Genomic DNA, 14,598 nt, shown 5'->3' on the forward strand with positions numbered 1-14,598 from the left:
ATATAAGTAGGGGATCTTATTATGGTTTGATGTTACTCATTATTAGTAACTGATAAATAAATTGTACTAGGTAAATTATAATATCCAACGAATTATTTATAAATTGATTACTACATCATAATAGATTTGATTATTCATTTAGAGTAATATTGAACAATAGACATACTAAGAACGTCGCATATGAAATAAAATAATAATTCACAGAAGAAAAAAAAATATTAAAGAGTAAAAAAGTTGGAAGTTTAAATCCAATGAGTAAAATAATGTTATGGTAAACCTTAATATAGTTTTATAACTTATTTAAAACTTTTTTATATGATTTTAATATTAAATAAAATATTTATCATGTTTTAAATAAATTTGGAATAACGTAGAAACTTGTGATTTGTGAACTTAATTAATATCTATTTATCTATTTATTTACAGACATAACAAACAATATCTTAATAAATTTGTTTTTCTGAAATTTTCGATGAAAAATTCACTGGGTCAAAATTTTTGGAATTTTATTATAGAATCTCACATAAATTGTTCTTATATATTTATAAAAATATTAAAAATACATAGGTGAAATTTTTTTAAATGCATATGAATTTAGTTTTTAGGCAAAATTCCTTAAAATTATATGAAATCGCAATTCTTATGTTGTCATAATCTTTTTGTATAATATCTAAATTTTAAAAATCTAATACAAGATTCTTCATACGTAAGTGGTTCATATTGAAATCATAAACTTAAAAAATGTATCAAAGCAATTAATTTTTATACATATTTTTAGTTTAAATTTGGATGAAATTGCTTACCTATTTAAATGATAAATAGCAATGTTTATCTTGTTATAATTAAAAAAAAATATTCGCGAGAATTTAGAAATTTAGCATATATTATACTATTAAGAATTTTAGTACACACAATATCATTTTTGATTTAGATATTTTAAAATATCATTCATTTTTATCATGAATTTATTTTTACTGTTATACGATATTTATAGAATTATGTTATTATAAACTTAGAGTTGTATAAGTTTATATAATATGGTATAAATACAATTTATTATTAAAATAATATAGTAAAGTAAATGCGACGTTTTTGGTAAAAATTATATCAACCTACCGTAATACTAAAAGTAAAATAAATGACTAATAGCTTGACATATCAAATAAACGTACTATGAAATATACTTAGTGATTTAGGATGACACTCAAACAGACTGTCTCCACTCAGAATTGTTTTTTGTATAATGTATTTTGATATATCATTGAATTAAAATTAAATATACACATAGTAGTGATCTACCAAACATCTAATGTGTATAGTACCATTCGGCTACTTTTTTTTATGTATAATTATATGTTTTAATTATAATGTCTGATCAATTTTTTTTTTTTTTTACAATAAGTATAATTTTTTAGTTTTAGTTGTATTTAATTTTGACATGTTTTCATAAGAAATAAGTCGCTCATTAGCGACGCTTTCATCTGTGAAATTTTATAGTAACAAGTAAAGGAAATATTTTTTTTTAAAGATTTTGGAAATAATTCTTAAACATAATTCCTGAAGTTAATATACCTATAAGTCTTAGATTCTTAACCTTTTTTTGTTCCAAGAAGCCCTTTGAAGCATATAATTTAATCATGGACCTCCATCAAAAAAAAAAAAAAAAATATATATATACGTATATAAATAACATGACATTTTTAATTTAATTATTTCTTAATGATAAATCTAATACGTAATACCTACTACAAATTATTACAACTATATTCAATTATTGTACAGAATCAATTTTTCTTATAATCAAAAACCTTATCAAAAAAAATTTATTTTTGGGTTATTTAAAAAAAACTTCATAGTCACTCTGTGGACTCCCGAGTAACCATCTACGGCACCTAAGGGGCCCATGACCCCCGGTTAAAAACCTATTCTATAAGTGAATAATGGTATAATTACAATAATTAGTGGTAGCGATAGTATAATATTAATGGCTGTGTTTTTTACTGTGGTACGTTTGTAAAATATAGAGATCGAAATGGATAGTTTGATTTTTAGTATATTAAATGCTATACATCTATAATAATATAAGTTTTAAAAATATAGTTTGATGGACAGAGTGTGTTCAGATTTGGATAATAAATATTGTATGGTATTTTCTGCTGTTTAATATGGTTTTTTTGTGTGTTTTAAATGTGTGGACCAATTTCTATGATGTACCTATTAAATAAAAAGTAAATAGTATTCATTCAGTAAGATTGACTTGGGTTTATTTAATTTCTGTCCTATACGAGTTTTAGATATTCAATCTAATTAAGCTAAAATTTAAATTTTATTTAGTATTGTATAGTATATATAAGACACTTAGAAGTTATATTAGGTATTTAACATTGAAATTTAAAGTTATATGATTTAAGTAGTTGATTAGCTTTAAAAAATATACTGGTACACTCATTACTGGTGTTTTACTTGCCACACAGTAAAGATGATTCTAGAAAAGAAAAAAAATATTTCTCCATTATGTAATTTTGACTTGAGAGAAATGGGTTAACCAAAACGGAATAATAATTGAATCTAGTGTAGTATGACAGTTATGTTCATAGACTGTGGGTTTTATCAGTCAAACTAAAAGTTAATTTCGTCTCTTGGGGTTATGAATAATTAAAATCAAAAAAGTCTGCAGCCAAGTAATAATAATAAGACTAAAGGTAATAACCAAAAAAAAAAAAAAAATAAAAAAATAATCTTAATAAAGTTTTATTATTCTTTAAGTACTTTTTTTTCTCCAGGCTGAGAAAATAAACGTGATTTGATACCAAGACTTAATACACGACACTCAATTTATATATAATTAAAATATACTGCCTACGTTTTCAATGGAACGTATTTGAAAGTAGATACAATTGTATTGTACTTTAATACTATAATATTGTATTACAATATTTAATATTATTTTATAAAGATTTTTTTCATTATTTTTGAGATGGTAAATATTATAATTTGTAAGTGTTTTTACTTCTTGGTAAAGCATACGTGTATTAAATATTAATTACTACTTCGTCATTATTAAATACAAACTATGTGACATGTCGTTAATGCTATACTAAATTTAATAAATATTTAATTTTTAAAGATAGAATTATCTACACAGCTAGTTAAAATATAAATTATAAATAAAATATTTTTGTGATTAAAAGTGAGGTGCTGTACCATGTTAAAAATAATTGTCGTCTTTTAATAAAATATTAATGTTCACGAGTAAAATGTTATAGTTTAATAATATCAAAATTTTTAAATAATAATAGTTAATGATTGAGGAAAAAATAAATATAAAAAATTCATATGAAGAATATGCTTTAAAAATTAAACATAACATGACAAATTTTGAAAACAGTTTAAGTGTAACAACATAGAAGGGGAAATAGTTAAATAGAACATAATTACGGTCTTATAGTTATGAATATGTACATTTACATATACAAAGAAAAATATATAAAAGAAATGTTACTGAGTAGTATATTGTTTGAAAAGCTGAGAGGACGAAATGAGAAAATAATGTGAAATAATAACAAAGGTTTGAAAGAAAATAAATTTTGGAGAGTACTTCGAAGGAATGTTACAACGGATAAAGACTAAAAAAATAATTATGTGCAGAGGTTGGAAACCTTTAGGTTAATAAAATCTAAAAAAAGACACTCGAATAACATTTTATTTAACTGATTCTTGGAAAAAAAATTACTATAGAAAGTCCAGAAAGTTTTCACTAACAAAAAAAAAAAAAAACAAATGTAAGTACATGGATGCGCAGTTACTATTGTTTTTGCAACTTTGTGTTCTTACGAATTTTCATCTCCTACGAAATTGTCATATTGTATAGTTATTTTTAAATGAAAAAAAATATTAATAAAATAGCTCATTAAAAATTTGTATGCGTTTAACCAAATTTAGTAAGATTATAGACATTTTTAGTGTTTTATCGTTATTGCTTTTGAAAGTATTAAGTTCATTGAGTTGGTATAGCTTGCTATACTATCGTTAGAGAATTTATTTTTGAATAATCCTGGAATATATATTAAAATATATTTTTCTAATTAAACTATGTGCCGAATCACTAATATGCGTAATTACCAATTACATATAGTTGTTTTATTCGTTAATTTTGTTGAAATATTCTACTCAAACATAACATGTACAATGTACATTTTACGTATTATATTATTATTTATTAGTTATTATACTTATAAATATTTGTACACGTTATTTAAATCACAGCTGACATCAGAAAAATCATAGACTGATATGGAAAACGGAGTAGAAGATTTCAGAAAACTTGAGAAAGTAAAAAACTGGAAATATCTGACATGAATTACCTATATTATGTAATACAATTTTAAATCGATTAGGTGGTCTTTCATTTCTCAGATACATCGCAAGACGCGGGTCAACTATAGCTCGTGGTACAGACCGAAAATATGAATACGGGAAGCAGGACCGCACAAGAAAGACGTTTGAATTTTTTACGAGAATAATAATTAAATGGAAGCTATCCGAAACGAGAAATCATCGGCGGTTATCCCATGTAAATATTCCAAGTTAGAAGCCACTTTGTTATATCGACCAATGTGTTGTTTATTATTATGGACTTGGGCTTATATAAGATGGGAGATTAGTGATGCCGAAGAAGGCTCCTGTGGTGTTTGTGGCGTATGACTTGAATGATAAAAAAATAAAAATAAACCGTACGCATTACATAATATGGTTATTTTACACAAAACTATAATTTATACTGCAGTAAATATTGTACAGGGTCATCTGAGCCTCGGGTGTAAAAAAATTGCAGAGCGAAGATTGCGTTACAATTTATTATCGTGCAGAATCCCTGCATAGTTTATAACGCAAATTTCTGGTGGTTTCGCATAATAATAATAATAATAATAATAATAATAATAACAGTAATACTGTAATAGTATAACCATTAACTATGTAGTTAATAATATTTTACATTGATATGAAAAAAAAAATTAAAAATATTACGTTTTAAATTCGATAATATTGCGAATATTATTAATGCTATAAAATTTGTATCGATCGATTCACTATGCACGCAAAGATTAAATCACGGCTGCCCGTTAATCGCTGCGATTCTAATAGCACGTAGCCACGTAGGTACGTACGCATTATGATAATTGATAATGGTCTCCGGGTAAGTACATAATTCCGTCAATATCATTGTCGATTCATCCATGTTAGTTTTTAAGTATCAATCCATACGCCGATGCCACGGATATTTTTATTTCTAATTCAGTCCATCTAAGTACTTAGAATCATATTTATATGAGATGTAATAAAAACAGGATTTGTAAAATTGTGTTTAGTTTTAGTGTGGTTATCTTTTAAAAAAAAAAACTTATTGTGTATTTTTAATGTCGGTTACAGTGTTGGTCATAAACCTTGGGCTGGGTCTGTAATCCTTTTCATTAATTTGCTACACAAGCCGTAAAAAAATATAGTGGGGTAGTTTTAATTTGAAAACGACGTCTATAAAACCAGGATCCTACATCACATTGGCTAACCTAACTAAACGGCCCGTGATCAATTTAATCGGGGTTTATTAATTAATAATAAATTATTATATCGCACTTTATGTATATTTAAAGCGTTCTTTGATAATTTGATGTGATATGATATCCGTTTAAATCGTATGCAACCGCACGTTACCACACGGTAACAATTTCAACGATGACCAGCACCATTTTTGAGATTCGACGCAAACGTTACCTACTATTTTATTTTTATTTTTTAGCTTAAAATTTCTTGAGATTTATGAAAACAAAATTTTTGTTTACATCACTATACTAGCAGTTAACTAACATATTAACTTTCCGAAGTGCTTGTATAATTATTTTTTGTTTGAATCTAAATTGAAATATTTATTATATTATATCTGTCCTATCTACTGTTATTTATTACATTAAACAAGCGTGGTGACAAGCTAATCGTTATTTATTTTTGTATTATCATTGATACGAGTGTCTTATTAATTAATTAATTATCAAACATCTTTTGTTGAGTTGTCATGTAAGTATTATTTGAAATAAAAACGAAAACTATGAGTGCATTTAATATCTAAGTCTAACGTTTGTCCACCGTCAGGAAGTTATGATAAAACGTGAACGATGCATTTTAATACTAAGACTACATAATCACATAATCAATTATCGATCATATTTTAAATATTGCATAACACAAAACTGATTTGTGTATATTTTATAATAACAAATAATAATGAATGTTCATAGTTATGTATTTAAGATTAATTTAATGGAAACTTTATAAATCATCTTTGTAACATAAACATTCTATTTTTTTCAAAGATATGAAATTTTCTAACGAAATATTTAAAATTCGATTAATATAATATTATTATATATACCTATTTAATAAATCAACAGTGTGTTAAAACACTATGATAGATTTTTGTGGTGGTTTCTTTAGTATTAAAGGATTGCAGATTAAATCAAAAATAAATTATAATATTTGATCAAAATAAAATTGAAAATATTACAAATGTCAATTGTATTAAAAAAATGAAGATCAAACATATGTCATATATAAAGATATTCATCAAGAATATTTTTTATTTAGTTTGATTCACTAAAAGACTATTTTAAAACTCAGTAAGTTCTTATTGATGAAACAGTTATAGTATAAAATTTATTTTTTTGATTTATTTGACATTTTTTTTTTTTATTATTGTCTAGAAAATGTAAACTATTATTTTTATCAAAGAAAATAAATCTAAATGTATTATTTTCATTTTTTATTACTATAATATATAAAAATAACACTATTTATTGTATCGATTCATTGATAGCTTTTATTTTAGTCACCAGTTTTATTGAATAGTTGTTTAAATGTATACTTATATTGATTAATTAGTTTTATTTTTATATCTAAATGAGTTTAACAAACTAAATGTTTCGATCTTAATATGTAAAATTTAACACGTTAATCCATTTAATGACGTTAATGTTTGTCTTGTAACTGACATCATGACGTATTGTTGTTATGAATTTATGTGTGCTTAAAGAAGAATAATTCAGACGTCTATAATAAATATATATTATGTGATATTATGATGTATATTATGTTTCGAAAACGAATATAACTTTAAGAAAAATTTATATTATTAGAAGGAAAAAAGAACAATAATTAATTTAGAACATTTTATTTTTGTATAATACATTTTGATGTTAATTATTTTTATGTTTGATGTCGGTATGAATAATTACTGGTATCCTCAGCCATTTGAGAAATAACAGAGATTAATTTTTCGGAGTGGAATGAAGATATTTACTATAAAAATGATGGAGATCTATAACAGATACGATTCATGTATAATATAATTTGTAGGTGATTTAAAAACAATCTTGATAAAAATTAGTTAAATAGAACACTGTTAGGAAACTTTAAAAAATAAGTATTACTTAAATTTCGTAAAAGATATTTTGCAGTTGGACGTGATGGTATGTCAAACCATAATTTTGTACAAGGATATATAATGTACCATATTCCTCATCAGACACGAATGCGGGTTAAATACGTCTTAAATGCAATCATTAAACTTTTATGGACTTACGTCCCGTATTTCAGTTTTATACACTTAGGCATTTGTGGTGTCATGACATTAAAACATAATCGTTTTCAAAGATTTATATAAAGCGAACACATAGATTAACAGAACAGTAATAATAATAGTAATAATGTTCCTTTGACGATGGCATATGACCTAAGATAACAGTGCACATCAGAGCTATTTAAGATAACGCTATACCCGTATGTGTTATCTTACAAACCTAAAACATATTCAATTTGAGTTCAGTAGAGTCAATTTGTATTGTTAGCTTAAATATTAAATGAATTTACCTTCTATCAATCTCAAAGGTGTATAAACATTATTTGCAATTTTCACTAATTTGGTTTTACGATATTTTGATTTTTGAGCAAACTATATGAGTACTTATGTAAAATATTAAAATATTAAAATATCCATAACTCATTTAAAAATTAATGTTTTGTAAAAAAATCAACAAAAAACACAAATAATGTTTTTAAATCTAATTTTTCAAAGGTCGATTCATTCTAATACTTAAAGCTAATTTCACAAAATAAGATTTACTAAACAAAAATTTGCTGTTATACGTTTTTAAGACGGTTTCTAACACATCAAGTGGGTTCGAAGTTAGTACTTTAATATATATCTATATACACACATTATACCGCCACCGTCCTCTTAATACATCTATGATAATATCTATGTGTATATATGAAACATTGAAACGTCACGCACAGGTGGCTCGCTGGATACCCAAATGACCTCCACGTGGTACGACGTAAAATTATAATTTAAATAATATATTATTATGTATGTATTAAAATTGGACGAGGATTTATACTGGCAAATAATGAATAGTGGTGAGCGTCCTCGTGTGCCCATGATGTGTTGTGTGTATGCGCGTGTGTGTTTTGCGTACGGACGAGAGAAAATAACAGTGTATATATTATAATATACACGAACGACAGGCGCGTTTGGGTTCTAAATAATGGCAGGCGTACATAAACGGCGCATTATTATTATTATATACACACACACACACACACACACACACACACACACACACATATATATATATGTGTATATGTATTAGGTATATAATATAGTGTAAGAGTTATCGCTTCATTACCGCACGCCCCGCGAATTTCGCACCGAAGTGGTAATATCGACCCCAACACAATATTGTACAATAATAATATATTGTATATTATCTATTTATAATTTATATATGTATATATTATATATATATACTACAAGGTGTGTCTGTCGTGTTTAGTATTTTGTATATTATGGACGAGTTTTATCTGATTTGAGAGTTTTTTCTGCAAAGACATTGGCCTCGCGCTCCCGTCTATCTGAATTTTTTATTTTATCGATAACGTTACAATTGATAATTAATTTTCCACGGAAATTTAGAAAAATTTTGTTAGATAATGGAACAGCAAAATGTTTAGACGCTAACCGTGTTCTGGATCAGCGTTAAGGCTAGACGTTTTGTTCAGACACTGTGGCGAAAACATATGAGTATCTTATACTTTATGATGAATTTAGCGATTTTCGTATGAATCGATACTATTACGTATGTTTTGTGAATTGTAAATTTTAAATCAAAATATAAAGGTGTAGTATAATATATAATAGCTTAAAAAATTTCTAAATATTCTTTAAAATTAAAAATAAAACCCTTGAAAATAATTACAGCGTAGGTTGTTACTTGTTACTATAATAGTATTTAATAATAAACGAATTCACTTTAATATTCAAATTATAGTAAAACAACGTGAAAAATATTGACAGACGTAAATTTTACATTTTAATATATTTGCAAGGTGAAAATAACAAATTTCGATGTAGTCAGAGGCGTGTTTACAGAGTAGATCGCGTATTGACCGGGAATACCTATTTTTATTTGATTGTTTGGTTTTTTTTTTTATTACCACAATTTACAAGTAAAAATATCTTTATTAAAATTTATTATTGAATATTATACACATAGATAATAATATTATCTTTAAATAACCAGTTATTATGTCTGTCCATCATAATATAAGAAATTATTATCTACACATCTATAGCGGCAGATTTATCAGCTGATAGAGATTGGAAAGTTTGTTCATTGACAAAATGTCGTCTCACGATGAGATAAAATTTACGATGTAGGTTACAGGAAAAATTGGTAAAATCTATGTTGAATGAAGTTGTTGATATTTTTGATGTCCATAAAGAACTCATAAGTTTAAAAGCAGCATTCAATAGAATAAAAAAAATAATAACTAGAATTCTCGTTATTCCTGTGTCAAATGCAGTAGCAGAAAGAAGTTTTTCAGCAATGCGTAGGATTAAAACATATTTGTGATCAACAAAAAATGTGACCACTGTAAGTAGGCACCTTCATAATACTGCAATATTATCAACTGAAAGATAATTAAGTTGTTCATTAATAAATGATCTTAGTTTTGTAATCGGTGAGTTTGTAAAAACAAAAAATAAATGAATATGCTTTACTCTGTAAATAAATGTTATTTTATAGTTTGTTAATTTTGTAATTGTTTTCTTTTAAAAGTCTACAAAGTATAAAGACTAAAGTTATATTTCTTAATACGATATCCCTAGTATTTAACCAATATCGTTAAAAATTATTTGCTTTTTTAATATTTTAACAGTAAAAATTGGAAACCTGAAAACTCATTACCTATGTCCCATATGGCCATATTCTAGGACAAATCATTCTTATGTAGTTCTGAACAGACTATAGAAAAAAACAGACCTACCCAATGACCAATTATTTTATGCTGGACAGTGGACATGCCGCAGAATATATAGCATCTTTTCAGTTTGGTTATAATATTATAGTTAAAAATACTCTCATACACTAACAATAAGTATTACAGAATTAACACAAATACCTACCAAGCCTACTATAATTATTGTGAACAGTTGAGATACCGTGTACTTTTCGTAAAATAATATATTTAGTCCAAAATGAACGTTGTTGATTTCAATATTAAAAATAAAATATTATTTAACATTTATTTTTGATTCATGGTTTTAAAGTATTAAATGTTTAACTGAACTATTCAGTATACATTAAATATATATTTTTTTTTTACTAAAACATTTCATATTAACAATGTACATACAATTTTTACAATCGGTGATTTAATTATGAATTAATAATATTTTGATTCGAAAACCCAAAGGGCGTTATCTCTTTAAACCCATATATATATATATATATATATATATATATAGATTTTAAATAATTGACAAGTTTTTTTGTTTTATTATTCGGGACTACTGGTTAATTTCGTACAGGAGCTAGTAATATTTGCAAATAGATTTTAGACATGTATTGTTTCTAGCAAAGTAAAATTAAATCTAATATAGAAGGAATTTGATTAGCTTATAATATTACATTAATTATTGATTGTATTTAATTTCAGGCTCATAAATAATGTACAGAAATCGGAAAGTCAGCACTTCCTGCCTTGTATAATTGAAATTTAAATCAATAATTCAAATATTATGTTATTGTATAGAATCAACTGGTTTAATTGAAATTTTCCTTTTGTAACATTAACAAACAATCGAAACTGTTCGCTATTCAAACAATGAGAACTTTATATAATATTATATAGTGAATTTATTATGAATGTCGAATTTTAACGACAAACCATTAGGTCATGTAATTTTTAATAAAATAAAAATAATAATAAAAAACTTTGTTTATTTTTAGACACCTTATAATTGTGATAGTGAAAATTTTATATTATATACAGGACAATTTATTTAAGGAAGGCACTTATGATATTAACTCTTAACGATATTCAAAATGTGTTTTTACATAGTTTTAAAACATCAAAATTATTAAATTATCATTAAAATTTTTCTAAAAATGATGTATTTTTAAAATTTTTTTTTGACTACAAGCATTTTAAATTTCTTATTCAAAAGCAGACTATTTTTTAGAGTACTTAGATATATAAAACTTAAATTATGGATAAATAATTTATGATTCATAATTATTTAAAGTTTTGATCAGTTGTGCAGTGTAATGCTTTGTAAATATTGATCTATTTATTAACTCAATCAAAATTTTAAATATTTATAACTAATAAACTACTTTGTTGAAATTTAATTACATATTGTAGGTTAAAATACTCTGAATTATATTCTGTTTCAAAATATGAAATTGTAAATAAAAATTAAAAATAAAAACTTAAAATTGATAATGATAACAAAATGTTTTTTAATGACTTCAAATTATGTAAAATAAATATTTTCAAAAATTAATCTACTGAAATAAGGTGTATTTTATGTTAAATAAATCAGCCTTATCAATAATGTTCTTCAAAACTTACAGCTCATAATTTTTTAGTGCAGTTCATCCTGCACATTTACGTAAAATATCAGTAATACAAAAATAATTCTATGACACTATCCGGGTCTATATGACGAGTTATCAGTTGGGTTGGTAGGGATGAGAAAGTTCTGGCGTAAGTTATCTAAGAAGTGGAGCTATGAATTGGCTTTCAAACTCAGCTAATCGATATTTTTATGTATTGAATTGGCTCTCAAGATTTATGCGTTGAGTTGGCTCCCTCAACATTTATTGCTTTAAGAATCGAGCTTGGAGCATATTGTGTTTGATGAATTTAAGATCTTGCATTGTAATTGAATTTGTTGATTTTTCCCTTAGGTGAGACTGCAAAAATTTGAAAGGGCATTCACGTAAACTTTCGATAGCTTTTCCTTTCAGTCTGTTATTAATAATTTGGCGTTCAAGTTTATTCTCTTTTATCTGGATCGTAGTTATGATTAAGATTGGACAACTCCTGTATAAATTTTTCGTTACACATTTTTAAATAAGCTTTGTATCCTCGTTTAGTACATTTGAAAAAAATTGTTTAAATGCGTTTTGGAAAAGCTTATGATAGCTAAATTTTAACTTTTTTTTTCATTTTTATTTTTATTTTTATTAGCTTCCGGTATAAAACTATTATAGCTCAACAATTACAGTTAATATATAATACATATAGCAGATAAGATTACATAATAATATAAATATAAAGATTATCAAGAAGTAATATAAAATAATAACAAAATTTCATGTTAGCGCAAAAGATGATATAGCATATAAAATTAAGTACAATAATATATTTATGGTGTATTAAGTTTATGTAAAACAGCTGTAAGCAGAGAGAGGTGGGGAATAATCAGTGAGGATAGCTCGGACAGAAAATTAGATAACGTAGAAAGATCATTAAAATAATTCAACCTAATATTATTTTTAGTAGCATTGATATCATCGGGCTTGGAAACAATAGATGCATAAGACGGTTTGGACCGAGACGTAGTAAAAGTGTTTGGAAGAGATAATTCGACCGGTTTATTTATTTTGAGAGTCTGCGTTCGTTTTTTGTTCTGATGGGTTTTAAGACGCTTTGAAAGTGAAATGAAAGCTGGCAGCCTTTGTAATTGGCCGTATGGTCACCGACACAGAGGGCCCATTTAGCTGGGCTATTTTTTGCATTCATTGGCAAAATGATCTTCGCTGCATTTGACGCACCTAGGAGTATGGTGACACTGATTTCTTGTTTGTCCGTAGTTTTGACATTGATGACATTGTGGGGGACCACGACGGATTTTATGAGGTTTCTCGATGACGACAATGGTGTTGAGTAAAGACGTAATATTAAGAACATCTTTGTTGTTTTTTTGGGGAAATAAATCGACGAAAAACATTGGAAGGACGCACTTGTTTTTATTTTTAATATTTATTACGTGTTTCACGGAATGTCCTTTGTCTAATAATGCGGTGGAAATATCTGTGAACAGAGTAGTATAGTGAAGATTTTTGATCACGATTCTGTATGTATGAAGTTGACGAGGTAGGAAAGTGTGGAAACTGGCGTTAGTATCCATTAAGTGCTCAATAATTGTATTTTAACTGATACGATCGCTAGGACGAACAATCAGATAATGAGAAGTTGATTTACACGTAAAGGTGTTTGGATTGGTAATCCTTGATAATTCGTTTATAAATGCTGAAAAATTTTTAATATTTTTAATATACAGAGGGGGAGGCTCCGGCTCCACAACATGTTCGATGATGGTTGGTTTTTCAGGATTGTTTGAGCTATATGAACGGGCATTTCGAGTGCACTATCAGTGGAATCATCTATAGAGAGAACGGAGAACCGGTATGGTGAAAAAAAAATTGTTTTTTTGACTTATTGTCATTGGCGTTGGGTGGAATTGACGAACCAGATAAATTTTGTTTGTATGACATATTTGGCGAAGCGCGTCAGGAAACGTGGACTTCGACCAACGTGTAATACGTGTATCTCAGACGAAATACTTAGTTATTAAGACCGTAGGCAATTGCGATAACATTTGCGATAACGGAACGAAACTCATTACGTACGTGTGTAGACGTTGGAGGTATCGATCGAACTGAAAATTTTAACTTATTTATTATTAAAATTAATTCTTTCTTTTCACTACTAATTTTTTTGACCGAATTAATTTTATATTTAACTATGTAGATATGAATTGTGAAAAATTGTTATGAACTGCGAAGGATTGAGACGAATCACAAGTTCTGAGTTTAGTAATATCAGTAAAATCTCTTATATGTAGATAGTTAAATTATATAAATACAACGATAGTTGTAGCCGTTTAATGCGTTGTCGGATTAACGATTAGATAATTTTAATAAGCAAATACTATTGTTCTAATTTTCTTATTTTCGCCATAAACTACTCCCTCTGACGAGATGGATTTGTCACTTAAGTAATCTTTGGTTTTATGCACGTGGATAAAAACCAAGTACAAACGGCAACAGTGACTGCAACCGCATTACGAAAACGGGCATAATAATATTTGTTTTCGAATGAACTAACGAACAGAAAACAGTTAAATTTACAATATACAAAAATCAAATGGCACCATATTCACGCCACTTAGCCTACACATAAGTACTCCTC

The 14,598-nt window shown here is 26.4% G+C and overlaps 1 protein-coding gene across 2 annotated transcripts in view; it reads right to left on the reverse strand.

Annotated features, from left to right (window-relative positions):
• LOC112602277 (WNT1-inducible-signaling pathway protein 2) overlaps positions 1-14,598 on the reverse strand; it is a 270,812-nt gene that overhangs the window by 14,822 nt on the left and 241,392 nt on the right. The window lies entirely within an intron of this gene.

The sequence above is a fragment of the Melanaphis sacchari genome, unplaced genomic scaffold (assembly GCF_002803265.2).
Source record: "Melanaphis sacchari strain LSU unplaced genomic scaffold, SCAv2.0 Contig85_pilon_pilon, whole genome shotgun sequence".
In the NCBI taxonomy this organism is placed as follows: Eukaryota; Metazoa; Arthropoda; class Insecta; order Hemiptera; family Aphididae; genus Melanaphis; species Melanaphis sacchari.